Raw genomic sequence first — 15,099 nt, 5'->3', positions numbered from 1 at the left:
ATTTTTAATAACTTTGTGCATTAAACAAAGTGTGTGTACATTCACACAATTCATTTATGTTTCATATACACCTTATACACACAGCCTGAAGGTCATTTAATACAATATTTTTAATAACTCTGTGTATTAAACAAAGTTTGTGTACATTGAGCCGTCAGAAAACAAAGTTTCACTATCTCACTCAAAAAATTCTTTATTTCGGAATATATGGATATGGGATACTCAACCTGTATAAAAAAAAAAAAAACCTAGAATGAATTGTACATCTATATTTCTCACAAACTGAATTTGCAAATTACTGAGCCACAAACCTGCAGGTGTGACTTTTTGAAGATCAATTAGAAAAGTTAACAGAGTTTTCAAAGAGAGGGGGAAGGGCTATCTAGGGTGCCGCGTGGCTATCTAGGGTGCCGGGTCTGGACTTGAAAAAATGCTAAATAAATACATAAATAAATCTGCTGTAAAATATTTAATACAGTGATCACCAACCCGTCGCTCGCGAGCTACCGGTAGCTCGCCGTAGTATTTTTGATAGCTCGCAGAGCGCACGGGCTTGTGCAATCACTGGCACTCCTCCTCCCTTCATTTCTAATATGGTGCCGGCAGTCAGCCAATCAGAGCTCGCGGACCAGCAGCGGTGGCACCTGACTGGCTGCTGGACCGCAAGTTTTGATTGGCTCACTTACTGGCACCATATTTCAAATGCCTGCCGCAGAGACTGTCACCCGTCCCTCACCGCTGATCTCCAAGTCCGGAATTCAGAGGAGAGGCACGCGCTGCGCTCTCCTCCCCTTCCGTCCCTCATACAGGAGCATCACCGGCAGCGGTAGAAGAAGCCAGCAGCGGTGAGCACTGATGGGGGCATTGTATCTGGCACTGCTGGGGGGCATTATTTGTGTATCTGGCACTGGTGGTGGGGGTGCACTATTTGTGTATCTGGCACTGGTGGGAGCATTGCATCTGCCACTGGTGGGCGGCATTGTATCTGGCACTGGTGTGGGCATTATTTGTATATTCGGCACTGCTGGGGGCATTGTATCTGGCACTGCTGGTGGGCATTATTTGTGTATCTGGCACTGCTGGGGGGCATTATTTGTATATATATAAAATTAGATACAGATTTCTAGACACATAAAAGAAAATTACAACAATTCCAGCTGGACTATTTAGTACTTTGTGTTAGACCAGGAACTAAAGAGTAAAGTATTTATTTAATAGCCTCAGAAGCCAGAAGGGGGAGCACGCCTGCACATGTGTGTAGGTGGCAGCAACACACAGTCTATCACCTGCACATTGGATTGGGGGGGGGGATTTAACCATCACTGTCCTCCTGCAACCGTCTGAATGGGAAGTTGCAATTTATGAGCTGCTTAACAATTGAGATACCTGACCTCCTGATCCCATTGAAGAATGTACATACTGAAATATCTGAGTGTATGCGGATCAGAGCATGTATCTGATGTGCATAGTGTGTACCTGGCTTTACAGATGTAGCTTTCTCTAAAGGTGTGTACACACAGTGAGATCCTTTCTATGCCCAATTCTGAATATGCGTTTTCCCTTGAACTCCCCCAGAGCCCAGATAGTCAAAATCAAAAGTACAGACAGTACATATTTTGACAATGCATGATTTTGACTAAGTGACAATTTTGACTATACTTTTTGTACTAGATTGTACACTAGATAGTCAAGATTGACTTGCCTGCACAGTCTATCTAGCCTTGCGATACCGACCCCACGGGAGCACGCATCGGGATCGAATCAGTATCCCAAGCTGCCTAACACCTGGAGATGTGCACTAACTTTCCTTAAGATTTTGACTATATATTCAAAATCTTACAGATTTCTCTCACTGTGTGTACACACCTTAAGGCAGGTACACCGCCTTATGATCTCCTCTTCACTCATTTACAATAAAACATTTCCACAAGGTATCCTTTATATTGGTGTTAAGGGCCCTACACACTGGCAGATAAAATGCACGACATGAACGTTCTCGTTCAATAATGAACGAGAACTCGTTCACATCGTGCAGTGTGGAGGCACCAACGATTAACGATGCGCGGCCCCGAGCTCGTTAATCGTTGGTGCCCCGTCACTTATGCATGCAGGCCAATATGGACGAAATTGTCCATATTAGCATGCAGTGCTATGGAGCCGGGTGACGGGGGGGTGAAGAAACTTCACTCCCCCCCTCCCCCCCCCGCCGGGACACCCTTCGCCCCTATCTGCCGTCGGCAGGCTCGGCGGCGGATCGGTAAGTGTGTAGGGCCCATAAGAGCATGGCTCAGGGAAAGTCATTCACAAATAAGTCACAAGGAAAATAGGTGTTCCTGCTTTTAAAGGAAATATTTTAGCATTCCTTCAGAGTACTATGAATATGCATACAGTCAGGGGTGAAGCCAGACTTTTGTCCCCCAGGACAAAATCTCAGCCCGGTACCCTCACCCTCCACACCCAATGGATAGTAGTCACCCTTGGCTTGCTTGAATACAGATGTCAACATTGCCATGCGAAATGTTTGAAGGATGAGCCAAAACCCATTTACTTAAGGTGCCAGCACCCAAGGGTGTAGCTACCATAGGTGCAGGGAGTGCAGCTGCTATGGGGCCCAGAGGCGTGAAGGACCCATCTTCCCTGTCAAAGTTACTGTATGTGTTATATATATTGTTAACCAGTGGACCAATGGGCAGTATGTAGGGGTCCTTACAAACTTTTGCCATGGGGCCTGCAATATATCTGCCCCTGGACCTGCTCACTGTAATGTGATATAAAGTGAACTGGAGGCATTACAATGTTACATAACATGAACTGGGACAATGTAATGTGGCTTAATATAAACTAGGTAGACTATGTCAAAGTAAATTGGAGGTAGTGTGTTAAATAATGTGTACTGGCAGCCCTACAATGTGAGATAATGTGAACTAGGGAACTACTATAATTCATAAAATAGACCAGGGCACTAATATGGGCCATAATATTAAGGGGTGTATTCAATAGCTGTCAGAAGCTGCCGTCATATCGGAAAGACGGTAGCTTTCATCAGATTTCAGTCGTTTCGACCTATTCAATATGGGCAGGTTTTTTCCGACAAGTAGGGAATTTCCGACTTGTCGGAAAACACGTGGATCAGCGGAATAGCCACCGATCCGCATGCTTCTGTCGGAAACAGGGCCAAATCCGACAGGTTTTGGCCCCCTTACCGACAATCTCAATCCGACTTTTAAAAAAGTCGGACTGAGGTGAGGAGACTGGGAGCGGTATGGCAGGCTATGGGGAGCGGGGCTGTCAGGTACCTTGACGGCTGTCCCCCGGCCAGGCACCTTTCTCCCTGCAACGCGGCACTGGTCGGCCGTGATGTGCAGCTCCAGCAGCTCCCTGTGTTCTCACACACTGGGAGCTACTGACAGCCACAAGGACAACGGCCAAATCCGACAGTCGGATTTGGCCACTCTATTGAATAGTGGTTGTCGGATCTATACCCCTGAGTAACTACAATGGTTCAGAAAATGAACTAGGGCACTATTATGGGGCAGAAGTGAAAAACTTCTGCGGAAAAGTATTTCTCTAGAAGCACTAGGAATGGGAACCCTTCGAAATGTTGATATGGGATCCACAGAGTTCTGGCTATGCCCCTGCCAGCACCTCTGCATGCATTATCAGGGCTGTCTTAACAGCAGTGTAGGCCCCTGGGCAAAACAATGCACTGGGGCCCCTACCCATCCTGCAGGGGTTGGGGTGGGAGGTTCTATCAGCAGTAGCTTTGATGTCCCGCGGGTGGTAGGGGGTGTTCTATCATCTGCTCAGCATGTGTGACCTGGAGCAGTCATTTCCATACCTCCCAACTGTCCTGATTTTTGCGGGACAGTCCCGTTTTTGGGGACAGTCCCACTCTTGGGTCGCAGTGTTCCGTGGGGGGGCAGTTGGGAGGCTCCTGTCACTCACTGCTCTGCTTATCAGAGGAGCGGTGAATAGATGCTGTGCGCACAGCGTCTATTCACTGGAGACAGAGGGAGAGGGGGCATGGCAGCAGCTCACAGAGCTCTGGGCATGCCCCCTCAGTGATGAAAGGGGGGACATGGCTCACGATCATGGGCACTCCCACAAAGCCACGCTCCTTTACCACAGGCAAGACCCCCTTTTCGAATTTGGGCGTGGCCACACCGCACAAAAGTCCCTCGTTCCTTATCATCAAAGTTGGGAGGTATAAATTTCTGCTAATTACTCTTTTACTGCACAGATGGTGGGAGATGGGGCGGGAGGGAGAACACTAAACTGTAGAAGGGGCATTAGGCTGAATGAAGGGGCCCTGAAACATGACTTCCAGGTGGTAGGTGTGTTTAAAATCTAGGGGAGGGGTGGATAGTGGAGTGGGTTTAATATTCATCATTTTATGGTGGGAGGGCTGCTTGCTTGACTGCAGATATCTCCAGTTCCTGGATGTAGAATTCTTAGCTTGAGGATCAGAGTTCAGGAGCCAAAGCAATCCACCAACGGAAATCTAAAATTGCAAACCAGGCGTGTGGGGCTGGAGTAGGAACCAGCTAGTGGATCTGAGTATACTCCATTATGTTGAATGTCTACACCATCAAACCCATCACACGCATTACCACGTAAATGAATACCGTTTTACTGTGTAGCGACTCCTGAATACTTAAATGAATCTTGGATATTTTGTTCAGAGTTAAAATTACTCTCTGAATACCCAAATCCAACACAGCCCCCAAGTGATTCATCTGTTGTGACGGAACCAGAGACGACTTTTCCCAATTTATGAGCCAACCGTATCTCTGTAACACGCTGTTGTCTGTTGCAGATGACACTGAACAATTCCCGAGTCTGTGCCAGGATTAATAAATCGTCGAGGTATGGATTTTTTAAAATCCTTATCCCCTGCTAGCAGAGATAAGATGCCATCACCACCATCATTTTGGTGAATACTCTGGGAGCTGTGGTCAGTCCAAATGATAAGGCATGAAACTGAAAATGATGCTGGAGGATAGCAAACCCGACATAGCGCTGATGGGACAGTGCTATAGGAACATGTAGATAAGCATCCTGGATATCCAGGGATACCATAAAATTCTCCTGCTCCATGGCCAAAATAATGGAACGTAAAGTCTCCATATGAAACCAGAGGCACCCAAATGTACTTATTTAGCGCTTTGAGATTGAGTATGGGCCGGAACAACCCATTTGGCTTCTGAACTAAAAACAGGTTGGGATAAAAACCTTGTCCTCATTGTGCAGGAGGGACTGGAATTATCACTCCTGACTGAAGCAACTCCTGAACTGCCTCTTGCAAAGCCTTAGTCTTCGTTTCCACTGAAGACAGGCTGGTACAACTTTTAATGAGTGTTTCTTTAAAACACCTACAGCACCTGGTATACCCAGGTGGTTTACTATCCAAGTACTAACTGGGACCCACACTGCTTAGCTTCCAAGATCAGATAAGATTGGGCAGGTCCAGTGTGGTGTGGCTGTAGATCATAAACATGAGATACCGCTTCTTGCACCCAGGCATTTGTAGTAGGCCGGCACCATCAGGCTGATGGCTTATCTTCAGATTTGAAAACTAGTCCCCTGGTAGCCCAATACCTTTTAGTCTTACCAGACTTGTTGGATTGGGACTGTTTGCTATTACCCTTTCCTTCTGCTTTTCCTTGATTCCGAATGAACCGAAAAGCTGGAAACTAGGCTTGAAATTATGAGTGAAAGGTAAACTTCACTGTCTTGGAGTCTGCTTCGGACTCCAAAATACGGTTTAATCCTTTACCAAAAAGAATATCTCCAGTAAACAAAGATAAGACTCCAGAACCTTCTTGGATTCTGCGTCAGCTTATCATGTGCATAGCCACCCCGCTCTGAGAGCTGCTACTGCTGAATCTGATGCCTGAGAGGCAATTGTACCCATATCCAGGTCCGCTTATCGCTGCCTGTTTGATATGTGCAATATGGGATTTTTGCTCTCTAGATGCCATTGAAAGATCCTCCTTCAATGCATCAGCACAGGCTGCCACTGCTTATGCCATCCAGGCTGAAGCCATGGCTGGTCTAATGATTGCCCAAGACAAGGAAAAAATGGTTTTTAGAAAATAATCGACTCTCCTATCCGTGACATAATTTATTTATGTTGAAAGCAGAAGTAATGTAGATTTTCGCACCAATCTATGACATGTGAATCTACTTTGGGAGCCACCTCCCTTTTTTAAACAGTCCCCAGCTGGACGAGGATAATTGGAATTCCATTTCTTGGAATTCTAACTTTTTACTGGGCGTAACCCAAACCTCTTGCATAATTTCCATCAGCTGTTTTGGGACATTTAAATACAGTTGCCTTAGTTTTTTTACACAGGTTCTGCTGCCTCTTCTAAGGATAAAATGGCTTAAATAGCACTAATTAGCTCAGGTATGTCCACTGAGCTGAGACCTTCCTCCGAAGTGCATCCTCCGATGAATCCTCATCTAAAACATGTGTAGACTGTGAAGATGTTGTATCATGTCTATGTGATTTACTTACCACCGGCCTTTCAGCCTGCTTTTGTTGAGAGGCTGCCAATTCCCAATGAATATTACATGTAAGGGTTAATATGGTAACCTATGCCTGGTATTGGAGCTGGCATTATCTGCTCAGCTAAATTGGATAATGTCTGTGCAAAGTAGCCCATGATGGTTCTACTAGAACCTGTGCTTGCCTCTGTAATTTATGAGGCTTCGGTGACAACTAGAACATTTTGCACATAATCCCTTTGAACCAGATCCTGATAGGTTAACCCAGCTTCGCAAGACAAACATGAAATGAGTGTTGGTGCTGCTGTGGAAAGTGTATTTTCCTCACCCTTGCTGCTCTTAGACATGATAAATAAAATCACACACCTGTACAGTGTTACTACACAATTTGTGACTGTAATCACTTTAAAATTTGTTAAAGTGACACACAATCTGACCCTACCCTGCTTTGCACCAGCATTGAGGATCAGAATACACAGAAAAACTGACAGAATTATAGTAAAGTCAGCAATCACACTAGCAATCAGTCACAGGTTATACATTAGTATAATAAGCAATATGAGCACATAATCAACTACAAATACATTTCAAGTATGTAGGAGAAACATATTACTGCATTACCTTATATAGGATTTAACCGTATTCAGTCGCACAGTGAAAGAAAACAGCAGCAATAGTTATCAGACTCATGTGCATCAGGCCAACTATTTGTAATCAAAGGTAGATAGAGACTTAGTGCTGTATTACCTGACTCAGTAGAGTGGGATACAGGGAGACTCACCCCGCTTACAGGATCGATCAATACATTAGCGAACGCTGAGTGGATCCAGGCGCTAATAGTGCACACACTCGCCCCGTGAATCTACAGTGAACACAGACGCCCAAGTGAACACTGACGCACCAGTCACACAGCCGCCTATGCGGTGACTGGTTCCCCTTAGATACACAGCGACTCAGACGGAAGCGGGAAATCGGTTCATGGCGGGAGATTCGGAGGAAACTGGTCATGAACCGGGGGGAGGGACGACCAAGGGAGCGTCTGACTCCCCACTGCGTCCATCAACCATAGGGATCGCGGCCTCATACTAACACTGGAGCCTATGATCCCTAGAACCTAGTGCTGGTGCACCCTAGGTGGCAGCCACATCAGTGACTGTTTGGTAGTCTCCTCCCAAACAGTGTGGCTGTGTCCGTGTTCCCCCTTTTAGCGGAACCGATGCTTTACCTTCTCCCCATGCTCCGGGCACAGCCTGGTAACGTCTGCTGGACTTGCTAGTACATACGACACAGACGCCCGCCGAAACAGCACTGTACTCGTGGGGAAGCATTATCGCGACCCGGCGGGGAGTTGTTGGAGCAACTCTTTCTAAGGTACGTATAAGACGCTTTTTAGAAAGATCGCTCAATAAAAAAAAAATAGTAAGACTATAAAAATAAAATAAAAAAAAGCTTATGGCTGCTAAAAAAACAGCAGCCTTCATGATCCATGGTCCAATTCCTGCTGCACCAAATAAAACACTGATTTGCCCGAGATATATGGATGGGCTCGCTTTATGCTGGGAGGCCGAAAGTGTTGACCGATTGGTGCAAATCCGCTGTCGCGTCATCATATCCCAATGTTATCCTGTGGATAACCTGTGGACCCTGCCGGAGAAAAACTGGATAAAGAAGCCGTGATTAGTAAATAATTCAATAAATTGAAAAATCTATATTTAATAAACAAATTGTCAGACAGTCGAGATATTTGGCAGAAATAGTTTATTTTACATCCTCTCTTAACTTAAAAATCTTCATAAAAATCTGAGATGGGTGGTGGACACGCCTGATTGAACTGACATGGAATGACCTTCAGGGCTGTTTCTAGACAATTTGGCTCCCAGTGCAAACAGTCAAAAAATTTACACCCCCCCATATACATTCTAAAATGTGCCCATACCCAACAGACATAAAAAATCTATACATTTGGCGCATGACGCGTGGCCTTGCTGAAAATGGGTGTGGCCTTACTAAAATGGGTGTGGCCTCACAGGAAGAGACTACCTTACATCACAGTTTTTAACCCTGCGCCAACAGACGTCAGCCACCACAGGAAAGAAAAAAAATTCCACCACATTAAGCTCCACACAGGAATGCCCCCTGATATATTATGCCCTACAGTAAGGCTTCTAATTACTTTTAAATTACCTGTTTGTTGCCAGGGGTTTCATTCGCTGGGTGTCATGCTTGTTGCCAGGGGTTTCATGCTCTGTGTGTCATGCTCGTTGTCAGGGGATGTGTAATGCTCGTTGGCAGAGTTTTTTTTATGCTCTGGGTGTCATGCTTGTCGCTGCACTGTTATAAGCTGCCCCCTTCCTCCCCCCCCTAGGGGCAGAGTTTCGCAAAATTACATCCCAACGCAACCGCATCAATTCATGAAACTCCGCCCCCCCCCAAGTGGAGTACTTTGGGTGGGACGAGGGGGTGCAGCCCATGCAGCCAGCAGGTGTCACGGTAGGTGCACCGGGCGATCGTACGGCGCGCCCACCGCAAAGAACGCCACTAGCTTATCTGTCTGGTGTACTTCAGTTCATCAGGTATCTGCAGCCAGCAAATGCCTCCTTCTACCACAATGTGGTCCTTCTATGTGAAATCAGATCTATTTGAGGGTCTTAACATATTTTAGGGGTTTTCCCTGACCGGGCCTGTTTTACTGTATTGTTTGTATTTATTTTGTGTATAATTTTTTTTTATTCTTGCCCAAAGCTGCAATACCAATGCATATGAATGACTTATAAAAGCTACACAGAGGGAGCACCTCCTACAGGCAGCCTTCTTGTAATGGGGCGATTCAAATGTTTATTGGGAGCACCCAAAGTAATTGGTGCCCATCAGAGCAATTCAATTGTTGCTCTGATCGGACACCCCTTACTTTTGAAGTGCCCAAAAGTACTGGGTTTAGCAACGTAAATCTGCTACACCTGACTAAAATAGTGCCCGCAACGGGAACAGCACATTTTTGCACATTTCTGCTCACCACATCAGGTGGCTGCGAGCAGAAATGTGGGTGCCGGCGGTGATCACACCCCACCAAAAGACTTGAATTGCTGCTGTCGGGCACCATCTAGTGGCAGGCACCTGAAAAAAAAATTATAATTAATTGCTCTCACTGAGTCCAAGCCAGCCAGAATCCTGTATTTTTTGCTTATGCAAATAGTATATATTTATAAGTAAATTCACAGCATACATTGAGCCTGATTTAATATATGAGCCAGCAGTGAACGTTTGCGCAGTGAACTGTGCGCCCGCTGCAGCCGGGGTCCCTGACTGACGATAGAGGTCAAAATTGACCCCTAGTGTCAGTGCGGTGCTGCTATGGGAGAGACGTCATGACGTCTCTCCCATAGAGAGGAACCGGCGCCCGGAGACAGCAGCAGCAGCGGTCCGGAAGCAGGAACGAGGCTGCTAAGTATTGTTTTTTTTCTTTTAGGGTTTAAAAGCGTTGCTACTACAGAGGGCACATACTGGGGGCACAGCTACTGGGGCAAATCAACTGGGGGCCACAGCTACAAGGGGCACAACTACTGGGGGCAGATCTACAGGGGGCACATAATGGGGGCACTGCTACAGGGGGAACAGCTACTGGGGGCAAATCAACTGGGGGCACAGCTACAAGGGGCATAGCTACAGGGGGCACTGCTACAGTGGGCAAATCAACTGGGGGCACAGCTACTGAGGACACAACTACTGGGGGCACTGCTACAAGGGGCAGATCTACAGGGGGCACATACTGGTGGCAATGCTACAGGGGGAACAGCTACTGTGGGAAAATCAACTGGGGGCACAGCTGCAAGGGGCAGAGCTACAAGGGGCACAGCTACAGGGGGCAAATCAACTAGGGGCACATACTGGGGGCACCGCTACAGGGGGCAAATCAACTGGGACACAGCTACTGAGGACACAGCTAATGGGGGCACTACTACAGGGGGCACAGCTACTGGGGGTACAGCTACTGGGGGCAAATCTACAGGGGGCACAACTACTGGGGGCACAACTACTGGGGGCACAACTGTGGCCACGACCCTCCACTATGAAGCCACGCCCCTCTTTTCCGCGAACTAACTGTTTTGCTGAGGGGGGGCGCCAGTGGAAACTTTCGCACTGGGCGCCGCAAGGTGTAGAACCGGCCCTGGATATAGTCCATAAACATGTAAAAAACAAAACAAAAAAACCAGTGTCTACTTTTTATGTCGACCTTTTGACCCTGTCGACCTAATGTCTGTTTAACATATGGTGTCTATCTATTGACTGTCTAATTCAGGGGTGGGGAACCTTTTTTCTACCAAGAGCCATTTGGATACTTTTTAAATCCTTCGGGGCCATATAAAAATGATCAACTTAAAAATTAGCCTGCAACCAGTACATATGCCCCCAGTCAGTAGTCATGCCCCAGTAGATATACCCCCAGTCAGTTATGCCCCAGTAGATATGCCCCCTCGTAGCGCCGCTTACACACACACACACACACACACACACACACACACACACATATTAAAAGAAAAAAAAAAACACACAATACTCACCAGCCCCGCTCTTGCTTCTGGACAGCTGCCCTCTGCCTGGCCTTCCGCTCCTCGGAACTATAGGAGAGACGTCATGACATCTCTCCCATAGCGCCGCACATGTACACGTGCACTGCCAGAGCCGGAAGCCGGACCTCAGAAGTGAGCTCCTGCCTCCGGCTGATGCTGAAGGGAAGGAGCAAGGCGCCCACTGGTAACAAAAACTCAACGGGCTCCCGGCATCTCCCTCGGTAAGGTGAGCCTGGCCGGGCCGGATCAAGTGGGTCGGAGGTTCCCCACCACTGGTCTAACTAGGCACTGTCTATCTATCATCTGGATACCATGGAAACAAAGATGTTGCCAAAAAAGGAGATGGATACTTATAGCACAGTACAAAGGACACATTATGGATTAATATAGCTATTTGTGAACAAATTATTATATTGTTTTGGTCTGATGTACCTTAGTAAGTAATCTGGGTAGTATTCTGCTTTTATAACTTTAAAAGTGAGTGTGTGTTGCTGCTCCTGACCAGGACATGAGAGAGTGTGTGTTGCTGCTACTGACCAGGACATGATATTATCCAACATACAAAATCCCACATTTTTGGGTCCCCTACTGAGATAATTACATATAGATTATATATTATGTGTAGATATATTATATAGATATATAATATAAAGAGAGAGCGAGACGGGCGGCACTCCACGGATTAAAAAAATACAGCAGCTACACAAGCTTAATTTCAACGTTTCAGGTGCTACTTTATTGGCACCTTTCGTCAGGATACAAACATAAGGGACAAAACATGCTTATATAAATCCCAATGCCCAGAACCAAATCACAATCCCCAACTACTTCCGGTCGCGGGCACTGCCGCGTCACACGCCGGCCCACAGCAGGAAGTGGAAACTATCACCATAGCAACACACCAACGTTGCTAGATACTTCAGTGCACCAGGCTTCCTGTCCACGGCACGTCCACGGTAGTGCATCAGCCTGCGTCCTCCAATCGGCGGCCGGAGAGGGGTCCGTAACCAAGGCAACCACATAAACAAAAAAAAGGACATACGGACTGCCTAACTTTAAAGAAGTCACAATAATCAATCTGGATCTAACGCAAAGAAATAGCATTCCAGAGACGGGCAAATTCAACCTAAAAACTGGACTACAAACTGTATATTGAATAGTCATGATCTTAATCATACATCACATACATGATTGTTATAATCAAGGCCCTTAGCTAAGAGATGTTATATAAAGATCACATTACCAAGCTAATCTATTATAACTAAATTGGTAACAATACCTACCACAATTAAACCCAGTATTGCAGCATATTAAACATAGCAAAGATAATCATACTTCATGATCTATTAGCAGAGAATAAACCTAGCTTTATATAAATTCGTCATAAAAAGCATAGAAAAGATAAATTTTCATTGAGGCCAGCAGGTGAGATGGTATTAAGATCAAAAATCCATCGCGCCTCCAGTTGGAGTAGCTTCTTGTCACGATCACCCCCTCTCACCATTGGGGGGACGTGATCAACCAATTTATAGCGCAAAGTTGCCATGCTATGGCCTGCTTCCCTGATATATAATATATATGTATATGTGTCATTATCACAGTAGGGGAACCAAAAATGTGTGATTTTGAATTTTGGATAAGGGATACTAAACCTGTATTATATGTTTGTATAAATAAAATAAGTTTCAATGTTAAATTATACATCAAACTTTGTTTAACAAATTGTACTGACTTAGGGCCCGATTCAGCAGTGTTCGCATGCTGAACCCTTCTGCAGTGTGCGCACACGCATAAGCCGCACTGCGCATGCACACACAGTGAGATGCGACGGCATCTCTCATATGTGAACGCCTCTGCCAGATTGACAAGCAGGGGCGTTCGCGGGGCGGGAGGAGGCGTCGATGCTGCATTTAGAAAGCGGCATTGGGGGCGCGATCCCGACAATGCAGGTGTGCCCGTACCGTTTGCAGGGTGGGCCGGGCCGCGGTGTCTGCGTGACATCACACGCATCTGTTGCAACCCGAAATTTGGTGGATAGCTGTCTGCCTTCGTTACATTACATGGCTTCTTTAAAGCTACACTCTCTGGGTTTGCAGTAAAGTAAAGCAGCTTTTCTTGGTAACTATGCATCAGAAATATTGCCAGTCACCACAGGCATATAAAATAGTCAGATAAGAATTGTTTGGAGTGACACAATTCTAGCCTTTGTTACTTTACAGGTAAAAAGTACATTGTGATCACCCTTTAAATAAACAAATTGTAGCTATTAATTGAGTCATGTGTATTTAAAGTAGAATGTGATTTTCTTGTCAAGACCTTTAACCTGGTCTAGACTGCATGCACGGAAGGCCCAGGCGTGACTGTCCTGAGCAGTGAGTAATGACTGCAAGAGCTTCTTACTAACAAGAGAATCACCTCTCTGACCACAGTGACCTGGGGGAAAAGGCTGATGCTGCAAATCACAGGAAAGAAAAAAAAAAAAACATTCTCCAACAGGAGGAAGATTCAGACTTATAGGCCCTACACACTTACAGATTAAACAAAGAGAATATGAAACCGCACTAGACCTGTGGAAAGTAACCACAGAGAATTTCAACTCACTAGGAGTTACTCAATATCTAAACCAACATAAAGGCTCAATTGGTGTAATACCTGTGGCGCTAGGTTGGTGGTGCTCCCGGGAAATTAGTTCAATAAACTGGAAAGAGGGTCGACCCTCTTTACACTTACAGATTACACTGAGCGATATGAACGATCTCGCTCATTAATTAATGAACTATCGTTCATATCGCTCAGTGTGTAGGCACCAACGATGAACGATGCGTGGGCCCGCGGTCGTTTATCATTGGTGCCGGCTCATTTATACATGCAAGACAATATGGACAATCTCGTCCATATTAGCATGCAGGGCTATGGGGCTGGGTGACGTCAGGGAGTGAAGAAACTTTACTTCCCCCCCCCCCCCCCCATCACACCCCCGAAGCCCCCCCCTCCGCTGCCGGGTCGTCCGTTTGCATTAACGCCCACCGCGGCCAGTGTGTAGGGCCCATTCATTCAGACACATTTCTAGCATGCAATTATCTGTAAACATCTAAAGTTCCAAAATATTATGCTGTGTTGTTCATTTGGGGGCTCATTCTAGTAACAAATAACATAGAACATTAAATCAAGATACAAATGGTGTCATTGCACTGTTCAAAGGAGTTTAGTAATCTCATGCAAGTTACAAGTTTCAGTCAGCGAAAAAAATGTTATCACCATCACTGTCCCCCCTCTTAAATATTATTCTTAGGGGTCTATTTACGAAGCTTTGGATGGAGAAAAAGTCTACTGAGATAAAGTACCAGCCAATCAGCTCCTAACTGCCATGCCACAGGCTGTGTTTGAAAAATGACAGTTAGGAGCCGATTGACTGGTTCTTTTCTCTCCAGCGACTTTATCTCCAGCCAAGGCTTAGTAAATAGACCCCTTAACATCTTTTAATATTTGATAATTTATTGTGATCCTTCTCCAATGTCTTCAGAAGCAAAGCACAAAGGTGGGCGATGGTAAAGAGATTAATCATTTATTTGGTTTATGGTCTCATGCTTCAACAACATCTAAAACATTTTTCCCACTATAATTGTAGTCCAGTTGCATGTACAAAATATAAATGACACAAAAATGTTTTTAAGTAACATGTAATACAGGTTGAGTATCCCTTATCCAAAATGCTTGGGACCAGAGGTATTTTGGATATTGGATTTTTCCGTATTTTGGAATAATTGCATACCATAATGAGATATCATGGTGATGGGACCTAAGTCTAAGCACAGAATGCATTTATGTTACATATACACCTTGTACACACAGCTGGAAGGTAATTTTAGCCAATATTTTTTGTAACTTTGTGCATTGAACAAAGTCAGTGGCGGATCTTGCCACGGGCAAGCAGGACTTTTGCCCAGGGCGCCGCCTTCCGGAGGGCGCTGGCGCCATCCGGAGGGCGCCGCACCGTGGCAAGATCCGCCACTGCTGCCCG

At 45.8% G+C, this 15,099-nt stretch overlaps 1 protein-coding gene and 1 pseudogene across 1 annotated transcript in view; both read right to left on the bottom strand.

Moving 5' to 3' along the window:
- Positions 1 to 15,099, bottom strand: part of KIAA1210 (KIAA1210 ortholog) — a 273,066-nt gene that overhangs the window by 235,844 nt on the left and 22,123 nt on the right. The gene's annotated exons all lie outside the window — the stretch shown is intronic.
- Positions 5,370 to 5,488, bottom strand: LOC134953924 (5S ribosomal RNA; annotated as a pseudogene).

The sequence above is a fragment of the Pseudophryne corroboree genome, chromosome 8, assembly GCF_028390025.1.
Source record: "Pseudophryne corroboree isolate aPseCor3 chromosome 8, aPseCor3.hap2, whole genome shotgun sequence".
NCBI lineage: Eukaryota > Metazoa > Chordata > Amphibia > Anura > Myobatrachidae > Pseudophryne > Pseudophryne corroboree.
This window is presented reverse-complemented; position numbering and strand designations above follow the sequence as displayed.